General features: G+C 51.9%; 1 pseudogene; it reads left to right on the top strand.

Annotated features, from left to right (window-relative positions):
• LOC102475981 (fatty acid-binding protein 5-like) overlaps positions 1-17,398 on the top strand; it is a 67,721-nt pseudogene that overhangs the window by 14,995 nt on the left and 35,328 nt on the right.

Here is a 17,398-nt window from a genome sequence, read left to right as displayed (position 1 = left end):
AGCGAAAATCTCTCCAAAAAAAAAAAAAAGACTTCCCTCTGACTCAGGTGGTTCTCCTTAGAGGCTTTCCTCAATTTCAAAATGGCTGCTATCCTGCTAAACCACCAGCTGACCTGCTTCAAGAGGATAGGAAGGTCAGAACCGGGGGCCTAGGAAGCCTGAAGGGCCAGCCCAGGTCTTGCTCTGCTCCCCTTCTTCAGTCATATCTGGCCTCCTGCAGAAAGGTGGTTCTTGGCTTCTAGTAGGCCCCTCGATTTGTTTCTTCCAATTTAAGATACTGAAAATAGAGTCACCATGACCACACAGAAAGTACTCTTCTGGTTAACCACCTCCCAAATCCTTTTGCCCAGAGCCCAGGGCACCCTGAGGGCCGCTGCCTACCCCTCATCCTCCCCATAGTGTCTCTGACCCAGCAACTCCCTGCTCCGCCCCCATCCCTCAGCTTGCAGCAAAGCAAAAGCTTACGGCAGGACTACCCCTGGGCAGCAGAAGCTGGACACAACGTCCTCAGCCCGCCATCACCATAGCGACAAGCTGGAGGGAGCTGGCGAGAACACAGATCTGCCTCAGCCTGTCTCCCCTGCTCTCCCCTCCTTCTGCCCCTTGGTCTGCCTTCCTAATCAGCTCTTTCTCTGGTCCGTCCCCCTGAAAATACCCCCAACTCTGCCCTATTTTTGCCCTTCTCTACCCCTCCCTGGCCCTCTTACCTCCCCCATTCCACCCGTTCCCATCTCTTTCTAAAAGGGACAGTAGGTATGACAGGGACTTAAAATGTGCAATGTTGACAGCCTAATATGCACACGCGCGCTCCCCTCCCCATCTCTGCCCCTGCCTGTTTCTCCAGCGTGACTACACCTCTCCCTCCTTGCTGTTTCTGCCTACCATCTCATCCTTTATGGCAAATGGGAGTGACTCGAGCTCCTGCTTGGCATCTGCAGAAGCGAGATGGATATCCCCGAGAACACTGCCAAGTGGCATGGCTACGAGTGGGTCTTCAGAGCCACAGAAACTTGGCTTTGAAGCCCATGCCCCCGTTCAGTCACTGAGACTCTCTGTGCCTCCGTTTCCCACCTATACAATTGCTTGTGGCAATGATTAATTCATGGCCAGACTGCAGCTCAAGGGTGCCCAAAGAGCAGTCCACAGGATGACAGTGATGTCCCCAAACTCATCCGGTCTTCGTCCCTACGTCTTTAGTCTTCAGTCCCCTGCTCCTCAGGCTGCCCGCTGGCTTCCTCTGCCAGGGCAGCAGCCTGCCCCAGCCAGCCCAAGCAGGACTGGGCTAAGTCTCCAGCCCCCAGCAGGGCCCAGTGTCAGTTTCAAGCCCTTGTGGGACAGGAGGAGGCTCAGGGTGGAGCTGCCAAAGTCAACACAGCCTGTCTCCATGCGCAGGGACCGGTTTGCCACCTGCAGGCCTGGTTTCCAGCCCACATGCCTGGGTCTTGGCCTCTCCGGGGTCAGCTGGAGTTTCTTTCCCTCCAGTGCTCCCAACCGAGAGCGTCTCTGCTTCCATGAAGCCATCTAACCAATGCTGTTCCATGTCTCGGACCTGCGAGACACTCCCCATCCAGACTCCACCAGCCTGGAGAGAGGATCTACCCTCACACCCTCCAGACTGACACCTACATCGGAGCCCCCCACCCCCGCAGTGAATGGTGATGATGACTGACTTTAGACCCCATTGCCTCCCCTAGCAGAGCTTTACTGCGCTGGCTCCCATTGCCCGCAGCGGAAAGCCTTTGTAGCTTACTAAAGGAACTCCCCAAAGCCCATCAGCTCTTCAATAGAGGCTTCCACAGGGAGTTTATTCTCCAAGACTCTTTGAACCCCTTCCCTCAGAAATCCTGCCCTGCTGTTTGCGCCAACACCTCACCATTATAACATGATCCTTACCCATCCCCTATCAAAACCCCTGCGCTAAAAGGGGCTTTAAGCCAAGTTTCCAGTTCTTGGTCCATCAAGCCCTTGTCTTCCCATCAAGGCGGAATCACTCCCCAGGGTAATCCACAAACTGGGCTTTGTGTCCGTCCTTAGTAGTTTGAACGGGACAGGAGCATGCTTGGGGAGCCAGCCCTCAACCCTCTCCACCCTTCTTCCCCCCAAATGAGCCATTCTGGTCTCCACAGGTGCAGTCCCACCCCATGATTCCAAAGCTGGCCTCGTCCCTTCCCCTCCCCTCCCCTGATAAGTCTTCTGAATTCCTCAGAGCCAGCTCCCTACAGCCGCAGGCCAGGCCGGGGCCAAGCCCAGGCCTCCTCCCAAGCCTGGAGAAGGGATGCTGGGGAGGGAAGGGACGGTATTTAACTAACAAACGTGTGAGGGTGCAGCCGGCTGCGCAGAAGCCTCCACCCAGCCAGACAGCTCTCCCTTGCATTGGAAGGGAGGAGAAGTGCTTTCTCTGACAGCCTGATTTGTTTTGCAAATCTGAGGGTGTTCTATGCCCAGGCTCCAGGGAAGCCTGCCGGCAGATGGAGAGAGGCTGGAGACAACGCATCTCTGCCAGTGCTGCCGCGTTCAGAGTGACTACTCCCCCCAGCAGCCCCCCATTCCTCAGTGCTCCCCTAACTCCACTCTGAACTCCAAATTTTTCTCGCTACCCTGAGAGTTGTTTGCTCAAAGCTTGACGCTGAGGAGCCAGCCCTTCCTCCAAACAGAGGGGGCAGGAAGACACCCAGCCAGGGCCTTAATGGGGATCAAGACTGCAAGCACTGAGCTTGAGGCTGGAGCAGTTCAGAAAGGAGCCCCTTTGCACCCCATCTGGCCTGGGCGTGCCTAGGGCAGGCCGTGGACGTCACGGATGCCCTTTGCCCATCACAGGCAGCTTGGTGGGAGCCACGCGGCTGCCTCGCCCAGCACTGCCCGGCTCCAAGCCCCTCCCCACCCCGGGCGGGGCCGTCCTTCCTCTCCCCCAGCTGCTCCTGGGGCTCGGGTCCCAGGGCTGTACAAAGAGTCCTTTGTCTGGGCTGGAAACAATTGTTCTCCCCTTTATGGAAACGTGGGCTGTGGCTCATAATCAAGCGTTCAGAGGCTGGACCAAAGGGCACAGCGGCGAAGAGTGTGGGGACTGTGGGGCTGTCCTCCACGCTGACAACCTGTCATCGCCCCTAATCCTTGCTTGTCCCAAACCCACTGTGAACACCCTTTCTTCCCTGGGCTGAGCCTGTGTGAGCCTCAGAGTGGGAAGGGAGCTGGGGGAGGCCCAGGAGGACAGTGGGCCTCTCCCCATCTTGGCACCCAGGGCTCAGGTTACAGCCCCTGCCAGCGCGGCATTGGGTGTGAACGTGCAAAGAGGCACTGCCTGGTGAGAAAGGGTGGGGCCTGGTTTGGCCCAGGGCCACTGTCTCCCAGATCTCAGTCAAGGGCAAGGGCTGGTGCACAGGGGGAGTGGGCAACTCCTCAGCCTCACAGGGGCCACCTCTCCCCAACCGCCTTGGCACAGGTAGTAAGTCTGCCCAGACCTGGGCCTGGGTTCCCTGTTCTGCCAAAGGCTCTCCTGCCTTCTCCCAGTCACCACCCCCAATCTCCTTTCCCACCCTGCCTGGTTCTCCTCCTCCACCCACGGTGGTCCTGTCTGCTTCTCTGCCTCCCCACGTGAGAACAAGGGGGTGGCCCCGGCATCAGGGGCCTTCCTGTCTCACTCTCGCCCCTGTATCCAGGCCTGCAGGCTGAGGACAGGCCGGCTCCAGACCACAAACTCCTTTGTCTCCACAAACACGTCCCACACACCTTTTTTTAGAATCTGACAAAAACAATCCTAAAATTACTCGCTCTCCCCTGCAGGGACAGAGAGGCTGAGAGCTCTCCTCACCCATCACAGGGGTCACTTCTGGTGGCCCTATACAAAAGACAGATCAACAAGGGAGACCGGGAAAAGCTCTTTTGGTTGTTTTAGTTTCTCTATCAAGTACTGGGGGAAGCAGGTCTCACCCCCAATGGGCATGGCCATTTTGGGCACCCATACACAGGTACCTCGTGTGTTTTTCAAGCCACCCCGTGAGGACTCAAGACTCAAACCCTGCGGTCAACCACGTAGGATCCAGTTCCTTAAACCACCATGACACTGGCTGACCCCCAAATGTATGTAACAGTTTTACATGGTGCGGGAGACATCAGAAATGAAGACCCAAAAACCCAAGGGAAACTGGTTCTATGCTTAGGTTCAGTGAAGACTGGACAGCCCTATAGAACCGTGATTGGATAAAAGGTGTTCCCTGTAGACATGTGATTGGACAAAAGGGTGTTCCCTGTAGAAATGTGATTGGACCAAAGGGTAGATCTACCGGGACAAGCCTGTGAGGGCTGGGAAGTCCAGCAAGGCCTGTCTGTTTGGATTTTTCCAGGTCAACGTGTAGCCCTCCCTCCCCCTGGGTAGGGGGCAGGACCCCTCTGGAATGAGGGTCTTTAAGGGAAGGAGTGACCTTCCTAGGTTTTATGGCTTGCTTTTGGGGAGAGAGGTGCTAGTTTCTATGACCTGCCTGGGGGGAGAGGACTTCTGGTTTCTATGACTCATTTTGGGGGAGCAAGTGGGGGCCAGAGACAGGAAGGCAGAAGGCCGGAGGAAACTTTCTTCTGAGGCCCTCCCAGTGTTCAAAGCACTCAGCATACTGAGGTGCCACACTGTGGGGTGTCAGGTTGGAGTCTGGACACTCGCAAGGTTGGGACCAGCAGATGACGTAATGGCTATGTCGCTGGACTCCCATGTAGTCGACAGTAGTTTGAGTCCTGGACCCAGTAGCTTTAGCTCACGCCGGGCATGTGTGCATGTGTGCCCCAAGATCCTGAGAGGAGAATGAAGGAGAAGGGATTGCAGCGTGGCCATCCCCTCTGGGGGGTGATTTCTCACTTTCTGTCTCTCTGTCTCTCTGTCTCTTTCTCACATGCCCTATAGCAAAACAAACAAACACCTCCCCAAGGCTGGTAGCCTCCCTGGTTTGGTAAGGCAGTCAGTGCACAGAAAGTCCTCTTACTAGAACTGGGTGAGGCCTTTGGGATAAATCTGGGGACTTGTGACCCCACTCCTTCCAACCACACCCAAAGTTCTGTGTACCTATTCATTATTCTGGAGAGACCCATATATTCTGTCGGTATTTTGAAATAATTTCAGACTCTCTGGTCTAGCCCAATCCACATTATTTTACAGATGAGGAAACTGAGGCTGCACATGGAGAAATCACTCAGTGAGTTTAGTGGTACAACCGAGGCTAGAAGTGAGGTCCCCTGACTCCTTGACCACTCACGGATCCCTGCCCTTCTTTGAATTGCTGGCCTCCCTGCCTATGGTCACCCGTAGGGGTTTATGGTCTTTTTCAAGGATCAGGTTAACTGGAATGTCTGAGAGCCCAGTCCCTCCCCTGAGGAAGCTCATAATCAAACAGAGATGGAATGGATAAGAGCTGACAGGGATAAAAATAAACACTGGGTTCCACTCCATGCTCGGAGATAACGTCAAGAACATGCCTACTGCAAATACGTAGGAGTCCCGGGAAGGGGGGCCCGGCTACGGTCTGCTCTCACAGAAAGCCACACTGGGAAATCCTGAAGAGCAGAGGTTTATTTATGGGCAGGCCCTGTTGCCCAGTGGTTAAGGGAGCTGGATCCCACATGTGTGATTGCTGTTTGAACCCCAGACCCAGTGGCTTGAAACACACTCGAGGCACCTGTGTGTGTATGCACAAAATCCTTATGGGATGGAGAAATGGAGACGGGTTTGTGACCAGGTCCCCACACCCCCACACCGCCACACCCCAGCTCCTGTCTTTAGCTCTCTGTGGAGAGCGCAGACTCTCTCTAGCAATTAAATAATAATAAAATAAGGGGCCAGTAAGTGATGTGGTGGTTAAGGCACTGGATCCTACATGGCCAACTTCTCAGTTCAAATCCTGGACCCAGAGCCTTGAAAACCATGCCAGGGACATGTACGTGTGTGCGTGCCCCAGCCTGAGAGAATGGAGAAGAGATTGCAGTGTGTGTGTGTGTGGGGGGGGTGATTTCTTGCTTTCTCTCTCTCTGATGAGCACACGGGCCCTATGGCAAACATCTAAATAAATAACTAAGAATAGAGGTTTACTTAGCTCAAGGACAAGGGGCTGTGTCTGCTGGGAAGGGTCTTGGTGGTGGACCCTTTCTACAGAACCCTGAGCCCTGAACATGACATGGCTTGAGCTTACATGTGGCCTGTCTGTGTCTCATTCCTTCTTACAAACCTGCCAGCATTCAGCTGTGGGGACTCCACCCCGATGCCCTTGTGAAATTAATCACCTTTTACTCGCGTAGCTAGTTTCCGTCCTCCTAATATTGTCACATTGGCTCCCCAAATTTCCACACATGAACGAGGAGGGCAGGTTCAGACCATGGCAGCCTGTGAGGGCCTCTGTGCTACTCCCGGTCCAGGCCGGCTCCGGGCTCACGAGGACATTAGGCTGGCGAGCATGCCAAGCTCGGACTGAGCCCTGACTGGCTCTGGTAATGTGGCCTGGGGTCCTGTCCCCAAGAATATTTAGTGTCCTGTTCAGCGGGAGGGACTCAAGGCACCCATCCAGCAGCCAGAGAGTTCAAGCCCTTGTGGTTCCCCATCTACAAAGAAAAAGCCAAAGTCCTATCGGGCCCTGTGTGCTTTCCCCTGGGACCTCCTTTCACCTCCTCTTGTCTCCATTCCTCCTTCCAAAGGCTCAGGGCCTCTGTTTTTCCTCTGGCCTCAGCTGCCAGCTTCCCACCACCAGCCCCTCAACGTGTTCTCTGCCTGGCACGTTCCCCAAGATGGCCTCCTGGCTCAGGCCTCTGCCCAAACATTCCACTAACCAAGAGGCCTCCTGGGATGAGCCCACATTGGAGCCCTCCCTCAGCCCGGCTTCATGTTTGTCTCTTTCTCCCGCTTTATTTTTCTTTAGGGAACATATCGACACCTGACATAATTATTGGTTAATTATTGTTAATTGTATATATCTGTAAGTGCTAGAGGGTTCATGTGCTTGTCAGAGAGAGTAGGAGAAGGAGAAAACACCTCCAGTGGGTATGTCCTAGTCTCTTCACCTCCATTTCTCTATCCTGCTTCATGTTTGTCTCTTTCTCCCGCTTTATTTTTCTTTAGGGAACATATCGACACCTGACATAATTATTGGTTAATTATTGTTAATTGTATATATCTGTAAGTGCTAGAGGGTTCATGTGCTTGTCAGAGAGAGTAGGAGAAGGAGAAAACACCTCCAGTGGGTATGTCCTAGTCTCTTCACCTCCATTTCTCTATCCTGTCAGGATTTGCCTCCACTGGTCATGCCCTAGTCTCTTCACCTCCATTTCTCTATCCTGTCAGGATTTGGGGTACACATGCACATGTGCCCCAACGTGTTTTTCTAGTTGCCAGGGCCAGAATTCCAACTGTGATTGGCCATGTGGGATCTAGCTCCCTTAACCACTAGGCTATGGGGCCAGCCCATTAATTATGTTTTGACTGTTGGTCTTTCCAACTATGATAGATTATCACGGGGCTGGCAGGTGGCATGGTGGTTAAGGCATTGGATTCCCACATGGTTAACAATTCCCTTTCTCGTTCTCTCTGCTCAAATTTAAAAAAAATAATAAATCAAATTAAATAAATAATTCTCTCTTTTTTTGGGAGAAGAGTTTTTTGGTTTAGGGCATGTATGCTCACTAGAGAGACACAGAGAGACAGGAAGTGAGAAATCACTCTCGGTGGAGATGACCATGCTGCAATCCCTTTTCCTCCATTTTCCTCTCGGGATTTCGGGCATGCATGCATATGTGCCTGTTTATTATTATTATTATTACAAAAATTATTTATTTAATTGTATTTATTATTCTATTTTTAAATTTGGCTAGAGAGACTGAAGGAGAGAGAGAAAGGGAAAGTGAGAAAGCAACTGACAGGTCCAGGCCTCGAACCATGGTCAGCCATGTAGGAGTTCAGCACCTTAACCACCACATCACCTGCAGGTCCCATCTCTGGTGTGTTTTAAGCCACTGGGTCCGGGACTTGAACTGTGGTCAACTACGTGTGAGTCCTTTTTAAAAAATAGAATATCAGCCTCATCAGGATGGGATTTCGAGTTTTCTCCATTGGTCCATCTCCAATGCCTAAAACAGCAGGGGCTCTACTAAGGAAATATCAGTAGGATATTTATTCTTTTTCCTTTCTTTCTTTCTTTTTTTTTTTTTTGAGAGGTTTTTGCTATAGGGCACATGCACTCACCAGAAAGACAGAGAGAGACAGAGAGACAGAAAGCGAGAAATCACCCCCCAGGGGGGATGGTCACGCCGCAATCCCTTCTCCATTCTCCTCTCAGGATCTTGGGCACGCACGCACACGCGCCCAGTGTGAGTTTAAGCCACCAGGTCCGGGACTCAAACCAGCAACATAGCCATTAGGCCAACTGCTGGTCCCCAGTAGGATATTTACTCATACGCCAGTAGACATGTATACATGTGAAAGAGAGATGGAGCACATGTGTCCTAGCAGGACCTGGTACTGCTGCAATTCTTTTTTCCTCCAGTTTCTCACCCAGTCAGGGTCCTAGGAATGTGTGCTTGTGCCCTGTAGTGTAAATTGCTGGGATCAGCCATGAGAAACCCAGCATCCTGTGCAAGCATGTAAGCATTGTACTATGGGGCCAGCCCACGATAGGACATTTTAATGACTACTGTTAAAAGACGATCAGAAAAGGGGGACCAGCAGTTGGTATAATGGCTATGTCACTGGACTCCCATGTAGTCGACCGCAGATCGAGTACCAAACCCAATGGCTTAAACTCACGCTGGGCACGTGTGCATGCGTGCCCAAGATCCTGAGAGAAGAATGGAGAAGGGATTGCGGCGTGGTCATCCCACCTGGGGGGTGATTTTCTGTCTCTGCCTCACTGTCTCTTGCGGTTTTTCTGGCCAGCGCACATGCCCTATAGCAAAAACCTCTCCCCAAAAAAGGACTTTCAGAAAAGGTGGGGGAGGGGTGGTGGTGGTGGCAGGTGACATAGTGATTAAAGTACTGGGTTCCCACATGGCCAACTGCTGTTCAAGTCCCAGACCTGGTGATGTCCTTTCTCTATTTTTCTTTCTCTCTGGTGAAATTAAAAAATAATAACTAGGAACCAGCAGATGGTGTAATGGTTATGATGCTTGACTCCCACGTGATAGACTGCTGTTCAAGTCCTGAATCCAGTGGTTTAAAAGTCACGCTGGTCATGTGTGCATGAGTGCCCAAGATCCCAAGACAAGAATGGTGGAGAAGGGTTTGTGGTGAGGCCACCCCCCTGGGGGTGTGTGTGATTTCTCATTTTCTGTCTTTCTCCCTCTCTCTGTCTCTCTGGTGAACACACGCACCCTATAGCAAACTCTCTCTTAAAATACATAAATAATAGGGACCAGCAATTGGCGTAATGGCTGTATCACTGTACTCCCATGTAGCCGACCGCAGTTCAAGTCCCGGACCTGGCGCCTGGCGGCTTAAACTCACGCCGGGCGCGCGTGTGTGCATGCCCAAGATCCTGAGAGGAGAATGGAGGAGAAGAAATTGTGGCGTGGCCATCCCCTTGGGGGGTGATTTCTCGCTTTCTGTTTCTCTGTCTCTGTCTATCTTTCTGGTGAGCGCACATGCCCTATACCAAAAATCTCCCCCTCAAATAAAAAAACACATAAATAATAACAGCTAGGGACCATATATTGTAACAGTTACATCGCTGTGCTCCCATGCAGCCAATCATGATTGGAGTCCTGGGCCTGGCAACTTAAAACTCATGCCAGACACATGTGCATACATGGCCAAAATCCCAAGACGAGAATGGAGAAGGGATTGTGGCAGGGCCATCCCCCATGGGTGTGATTTCTCGCTTTCTCTCTGGCGAGTGCACGCACCCTATAGCAAAAATCTCTCTTAAAAAAAAAAAAAAAGAAAAAAAGAAAGAAAACTGGGTACGTGTGTGTGTGCCCAAAATCCCACGAGGAGAATGGAGGAGGAAGGATTGCAGTGTGGTCATCCCCCCTGGGGGAGGAGGGGTGATTTCTTGCTTTCTGTCTCTGGTGAGCACATGTGCTTTATAGCAAAAATATCTTAAAAAAAAAAAATGTGGAGAGATTTCCACATTCCCCAGAATGAGATAGGGCCCAGATGAGAGCCGCCTAGGGTCAGCGCACGAGATCCTTCCAGTAAATAGCAGGGCCTCTATAAATAGCAGCATCCTCTGCCTCCCTCAGAGACTAGTGATCCTGTGGGTTCCTCCTTCCCCCGTCCTACATCTGATCACCTTCAGACCCTCCATTTCTCCCAGCTCTGGCTCCGCAGGAGCCATCTTTATGGACACCGACCTGGCCCAGTATGGAGCACGGGCAAGTCTGTTCTGGCATTATTTAACCCCAGCAGCTCAACAAAGGGCTCCTCAGCCCTTCCACTTCACAGCTGGGACACCCCACCCCGCCCGGGTTCACTTGGATCTCAGACTAAATGCCACCTCTGACCTAGTCACCTTCTAATAACTGTACTATTTTAACTCTCTACATAGCACATGGCTCTCCCTGAGGGCTTTCAGGGTTGATGTCTGACTCTACAGTTAGAACAGAGTCTGGCCTCCCGGCCCTGGGCCTTAGGATGAGGTTAGATGACTCTATTTCATAGCTATGGAAATAGAAACGGGTCCGGCTTCAGGGCCTGGTGGTCGAAGGTGTTAAATCCCACATGGCCAGTCACATGGTTAGAGTCTTAGACCAGGTGGCTTGAGAAATACCACAGGTATGTGTGCATGCGTGCCCAAAATTCTGAAAGGAGGGAGAGATGAAGAAGGGATTGTGGCATGGCCATTCTTCGTGGGAGGTGCCTCTCTTTCTCCATCTCTCTCTGTCTCTGCATTTCTCTCTGGCCAGCACACGCGTCCTCTAGCAAAAAGAAGGAAAAGAGATAGGGGGAAAAGGAAGGAGGGAAGAAAGGAAGGAAGAGAGAAAGGAAGAAAGAGAGGGGCCAGGAGGTTGCACAGAGGTTAAGGCAGCTGAATCCCATGTGGCCAACTGCACAATTCAAGTCCCAGACCCATCGGCTTGATAAACAGGCCAGGTGCATATATGTGCGTGCCAAAATCCTGAGAGGAGAGTGGAGGAAAAGGGATTGCAGAGTGGCCATCCCTCCTGGGGAAGTGTCTTCTCATTTTTCCTCTCTGGCAAACACATAGACCCTATAGCAAACGAAAAAGGAAGAGAAAGAAAAACAGAAGCACAGAGAAGCTAAGCTACTGACCCCAGGTCTGACAGACAATACGAGCAGAGCCAGGATGCATCCTTCCAGCCTATCAGCGGGCCCTCTGAGTGGTCTCCACAAAGTGAAATTTCCAAAGTATAGATCAGATTCCTTCTGACTCATCGTGGGGAGGGCTTCCTATTCTGCACACAGTCGCCTCCTGACTTCTAATCTGGGCCTCTGCCACCACCTTCTCCATCACTCTCACCCACCCCCGAGGTAGGTCATGCTCACTCTCTCCTGGGATCTCTGTGCGTGCTCTGTCCTCTCCCTCCTGAAAGCTTTCACCTTGGCTCCTCATGATCCTCTGTCTTCTTAGAAAGATCACCCTGTACAGCACTGCTCAAGAGAAACCAGATCCCACAGGGTGACCATGGTTCAAATCTCCAGCCTGGTCAGTCTGAAACATGCTGGGCAAGCATGCGAGTGCCCGAGATCAGACAGGCTGGAGGGTTAGAAGGGGGTCAAGGCCAGACCCTGTGGAGGGTGCTGTTCTCTCTGATGTGCACACGTGCCCTATCTTGAATAAAGAAAAAAATTGTTTTAAAAGAACAGAAGGGGGCCGGCAGGTGGCGTGGTGGTTGGGGCACTGGATTCCCACATGGCTGACCATAGTTCAAGTCCCGGACCTGGCAGCTTGCTTTCTCACTCTCCCTCTCACTCTGGCCAAATTAAAGAATAATAATAAACAAATAAAATAAAATAATTGGGGGGGGAGGGGAGAGGTTTTTGCTATAGGGTGTGTGCACTTGCCAGAAAGACAGAGAGAGACAGAAAGCAAGAAATCACCACCTCAGGAGGGATGGCCTTGCTGCAATCCCTTCTCCTCTATTCTCTTCTCAGGATCTTGGGCACGCATGCACACGTGCCCAGGTCTGGGACTGGATCTGCTGTCAACTACATGGGAATCCAGCGACATAGCCATTGCACCAACTGCTGGTCCCAATAATTCTTATTTAAAAAAAAAAAGAATTATTTTATTTAACTTTATTTATTTATTGTAATTTGACCAGAGAGGGATAGAGCAAGAGAGAGAGAGAGGGAAAGTGAGAAAGCAAGCTTCCAGGTCCAGGACTTGAACCACGGTCGACCATGTGGGAGTCCAGCACCCTTACTCACCATGCCACCTTCCGATCCCTAAAATAATTCTTAAAAGAACAGAAGAAGGGCATCCTGACCACTCTAATCCACTGGGGGAGACCAGTGGTCTCACTACACCCCTCAGCAGTTACCACCCACCACCATAATTGGTTTATAGCTTGCCCCTCCCCCCACCAGTCACCCAGAACAGATATCCTGTGGGTTCTAGAAGGGGCTGTGCCTGATGGCTTCCCACTGTGTCTCCAGTGCCAAAGAACTGCACCTGGCACAAAGTGGGCACTCGTAGAAATAGCTGTTAAATGAACAAAGGCAGGAGTGACGTGTTTGGGGAGAAGGCCTAATGAACAGCAAAGAAACGGGGGTCAGAGGCAGGGCTGGCTTCTGAGAGGGCCCAGCCTCTCAAAAAGAACCTAGCCTGGGGTTCGAGGCACCAGCACCCAGAGATGCACAGAGGCCTGGTCACCGAGGCCCTGGCTGTACAGAGAGAGCATCTGACTTGGCAGCCTCTGGTCATTAAAACCACAAAAGGCAAACAGGCAGGACCGACCAGCTTAACCCAGTGCTCCTCAGTCCTCTTATCGACTTTCTCTGAAGCTCTTATCACCCTGGACTTCAAACAGCTGCCTCTTATCTTGGGCCCAGCCCAGGCAGATACCAGGTTGTGGAGTAACAGCCTTCCAGGGCTGGAGGAGCCCAGTGCCAGGTCTCCATCCTGGCATGGAGAAGGCCCCGTGTGCCTTCCCTCTTTGTTTGTGTCTTACTGGGGTTCCAGAGTCCCTCGTCACAGTCTGGGGGAGGAGTGGGAGATAGGTCGAATCTCCAGGAAGCTCAGGCATCCAGGTGTCACCAACCTGCTAAAGGACAGGTGCTGGCCTCCTCTTACCACCTGAGCCGTGAGTTCAAGTCTTACATGGTCCCCTGGGAACCGAAACACACCCTGATGTTAGGCCTCTTCTGGGAACATCCCAGGCTGCAGGACCCTTTGGTACAGAAGGAGCTGACTGGTGAAGAAGCAGGCCAGTGTCTAACCTGCCCTGAGAAATCACCTCCCACTCGCCCAGGGCCAAGATACTTCAGGATGTGGAAGCCAGATGCTCATTCGTGCTCACTCGGCGGACTAGACCAGGCCCAGAATCCTGCCTCCTCATTCACCATCCCCAGCAGGACATAGGTTCTCAGGGAGCTTAAGCAAAGTCCACGAGGTCACAGGCTGATGTCCACCTGGTCTCGCTGCACACCAGGTGGTACCTTCGTCCAGGTCCCATGACATGGAAACCCAGGGCCCTCCCTCCACCTTGGGATGGAAACGGAGCCAGAGAGCAGGCACTACCTTCCGTCTTGAAGGACCAGATCACTAGCTCCCAGAGCTGCACCTCCACCAGCTCCAGGAGTACCCATGGCCTGGGGCACAGGAAAGTTCCACGGCATCTTTATAAGCTGGCCGGCCCCTCACTTCCTAGCTCCATTCCACCTTGAAGCGGGATGCCAAGGAGGAAGAGAAGCACATCGAGAAGGGGAAGGGACCAGCATGTCGGCCCTCTGCAGAGCAGCTCGTCAGTGAACAAGGCTGCCATGACGGGAGCCGGGAGAGGGTAAGCGGAGGCTTGAGCTGAGGCTGACAAGATGGCGGGTGTCAGTGGCTATGTGGCCTGCGGGGCTAGGCTAAGAGCTGGGACTTGACCCTAGGGACAAAGGGAGGCCACAGGAGGGCTTTAAGTAAGGTGGGCAGCTCCAGGTGTACAGGTCTGAAAGGCAGTGTGGCTGCAGGGAGTGGGAGGACTGGGATTTGCCAGAACAGATGCCAGGAGTGCAGAGGAGTGACACCGACATTGGGGCACTCCGCCGCGTGCAAGAACTCCCTCAGTACTGACACGGAAACCAAACTGCCAGCATGGAGAGGCACCTAAGAAGTTTGAAAAACTATTCATTATTATTATTATTATTATTTTTGGAGAGGTTTTCGCTATAGGGCACGTGCGCTCGCCAGACAGAGAGAGAGAGAAATAGAGACAGAAAGCGAGAAATCACCCCCCAGGGGGGATGGTCACGCTGCAATCCCTTCTCCTCCATTCTCCTCTCGGGATCTTGGGCACGCACGCACACGCGCCCGGCGTGAGTTTTAAGCCACCGGGTCTGGGACGCGAACCACGGTCGACTATGCGGGAGTACAACGACATAGCCATTACGCTAACTGCTGGTCCCAAAACTATTCATTATTATTATTGGGGCCAGTGTGTGGTGTGGTGGTTAAGGTGCTGGACACTCCCACATGGCCAACCATGGTTCAAGTACTGGGACCTGATGGCTTGCTTTCTCGCTTTCCCTCTCTCTCTGTGTCTCTCTCTGGTCAAATTAAAATAAATGGGGGCTAGCAGGTGGCATGGTGGTTAAGGTGCTGGATACTCCCATTTGCTTGACCACAGTTTGAGTCCCAGACCTGATGGCCTGCTTTCTCACTTTCCCTCTCTCTCTCTGTGTGTGTCTTTCTCTGGTCAAATTAAAATAAATGAATAAATAAAATTAAATGAATAATTCTTCTTTATAAATAAATAAATAAAATTAGATAGATAATTCTTTCAAAAAACGAAATTTTATTATTAATAGTTAATTCATGGGGGGGGGGCAAGGTAGTGTAGCAGTAAAACATGACTCTGCGAGGATGCCCCGCGTGGGAAGGTTCCTGGCTCATATCTGGATACCTCCCTGAGCACACTGGGTGCAGGTGCGCCTCTGACCTGGGGCTGGCTAAGATGGGGATGGATCACAGCACCAAGACCTCGTATCTCTCTCACATGCACACCCATGGAAGACATAAGCTTTAAAAAAAGAATCTATTTTTGGGGGCCGGCAGATGGCTTGGTGTTAAAAGCACTGTATTCCACATGGCTGACCACAGTTGAAGTCCCAAGCCTGGCAGCTTGTTTTCTCTCTTTTTCTTCCTCTCTCTTTCTGTCTCTCTCTGGTCAAATTAAAAAATAAGAATAACAAATGGAATTAAATAAATAATTCTTTTTCCAAAAAAAAAAATCTACTTTTCTTGAGTGACCAAGAGAAAGAACAATAGGCTCCCGTGCAGTGCTGTCTCACCCCCTGTGCCTCCAAAGCCACTCTGGTTTTTTTTTTTTTTCTTGAGAGGTTATTGCTATAGGATGCGTGCACTTGCCAGAAAGACAGAGACAGAGAAAGAAAGCAAGAAGTCACCCCCCAGGGGGGATGGCCCTTCTCCATTCTCCTCTCAGGATCTTGGGCACGCATGCACATGCACCCGGCGTGAGTTTAAGTCTCTGAGTCCAGGACTCATACCACAGTTGACTACATGGGAGTCCAGCGACATAGCCATTACACTAACTGCTGGTCCTCTAAGGCCACTCTTTCTTTTTTTTTTGGAGAGGTTTTTGCTATAGGGCGTGTGCACTCGCCAGACAGACAGAGAGACAGAGAGACAGAAAGTGAGAAATCACCCCCCAGGGGGGATGGCCACGCCGCAATCCCTTCTCCTCCATTCTCCTCGGGATCTTGGGCACGCACGCACACACGCCCGGCATGAGCTTTAAGCCACTGGGTCCGGGACGCGAACCGTGGTCGACTACATGGGAATCCAGCGACATAGCCATTACGCCAACTGCTGGTCCCACCTCAAGGCCGCTCTTTAAACTGCATTTGAAAAGGGAGCTCTTCATAGTTTAAAAGGCTGAGAAAGCCTCTGTCTGTAGGTAACATCCGAACCCCTCACTCAAGCCTGTAAAGACTCCCATGATGTGGTCTAGTCTTGTTCCCCAACACTGTCTCCTGCGTGCACGCCCACGTCCAGCCTGGTGCCTGACCCCAGTCCCAGCTGACCACAGAACCCAGCCCAACACACGATCACACCAACGGTCCCTCTGCATAGGAACCCCTCTTCTCCGTCTTCAGTGCTAAGAGCAGTGCCTGGGGGTGGTAAAGCTCTCGATCAATAGGTGTTTGTCACTGCCAGCACCCTAAAGCAGCCAGAGAGCACTGCCAAGGCCTTACTCTCGGCGAGACAAGATGCCCTGGGCGTGCCCAAAGAACAGGGAGGTCCAAAATGAAGATTATCTACATATAATTTGTAAAGTGGAAGAATGAGAAACGAAGGGAAAGGAAGGCTGGCCCAGGTAGGGACAGAAGCGGGAGGGACCTCGAGTACCTGGGAGTGCTGTGTGCATTGGCGTGGCAAGGCCAACCGTCAAGGTCCGGCCACTGCCGCCTGGCTGCCAGGCTCCAGCCCCTGGTTTTGCTCCCATACCCTGCGGGGATCCTCCTCAAGTTCCTTGACTCTGCAAACTTCCTGGGGTCACTCCCCAGTTAGGGGTGGGAGTCCTTGGAAATGAAGGACAAAACCGACACCAGGAATCCAGACTGACCCATATCAAGTTATGGCCTTCCTGGGCCTCCTCATTTGTAAACTGTGCAAATATTTGTATATATTGGTAACTTGGGGTTGTAAGATCTAGTCCGTAGAATTTTAATGACTAGATTAGATCACATTAGGGTAGCCGTGGAATTTATTATCCAAACTGGGGTGCATGTGAAGGGACCACCATAACCATTTACATGGGAAGGACAGGTGTCCAGGGCACCCCAGGAGGGAAATCTCAGCTCTGTGGAGAATCGCTCACCTCAGCAGAAACAGTAATAGGCCGAACAGTGGTCCAGGGTGCAGAGGTGCCGCATCTGCTGGGCTGACCACATGGGAAGTCTGGGTTCGTGTCTAGAGACTATCCTTAGGAGACCAGCATGCGTGTGCCATGGTCCAGGGCAGGGGTGGTAAGATCCTGCTGGAGGTGCGCTCCCTCTCTTTCTAAATCATGAAGAAACATACTTTAGAAACAAACGAACAATGCTAGCCCACCCTTACTAGCCCTTACTATGTGGCAGGCAAATGATTCTTTTTTTTTTTTTTTTTTTTAGACTAGAAACTGAACCCAGAATCTCCGTTCTGTTTTACGAGACCAGATCAGCTTTGGGAGAAGCTAATCCTTGCCCATGCTCTTTAAGTCCTGAGTCTCCACCCCAGCTGGCGTGGGCTTCTGGGGCAGCCGTGTCTTC

Source organism: Tupaia chinensis, unplaced genomic scaffold (assembly GCF_000334495.1).
Source record: "Tupaia chinensis unplaced genomic scaffold, TupChi_1.0 Scaffold000627_1, whole genome shotgun sequence".
Classification (NCBI taxonomy): Eukaryota; Metazoa; Chordata; class Mammalia; order Scandentia; family Tupaiidae; genus Tupaia; species Tupaia belangeri.
Note: the sequence above shows the minus strand (reverse complement) of the source record. Positions and strands in the feature narration are given on the sequence as shown.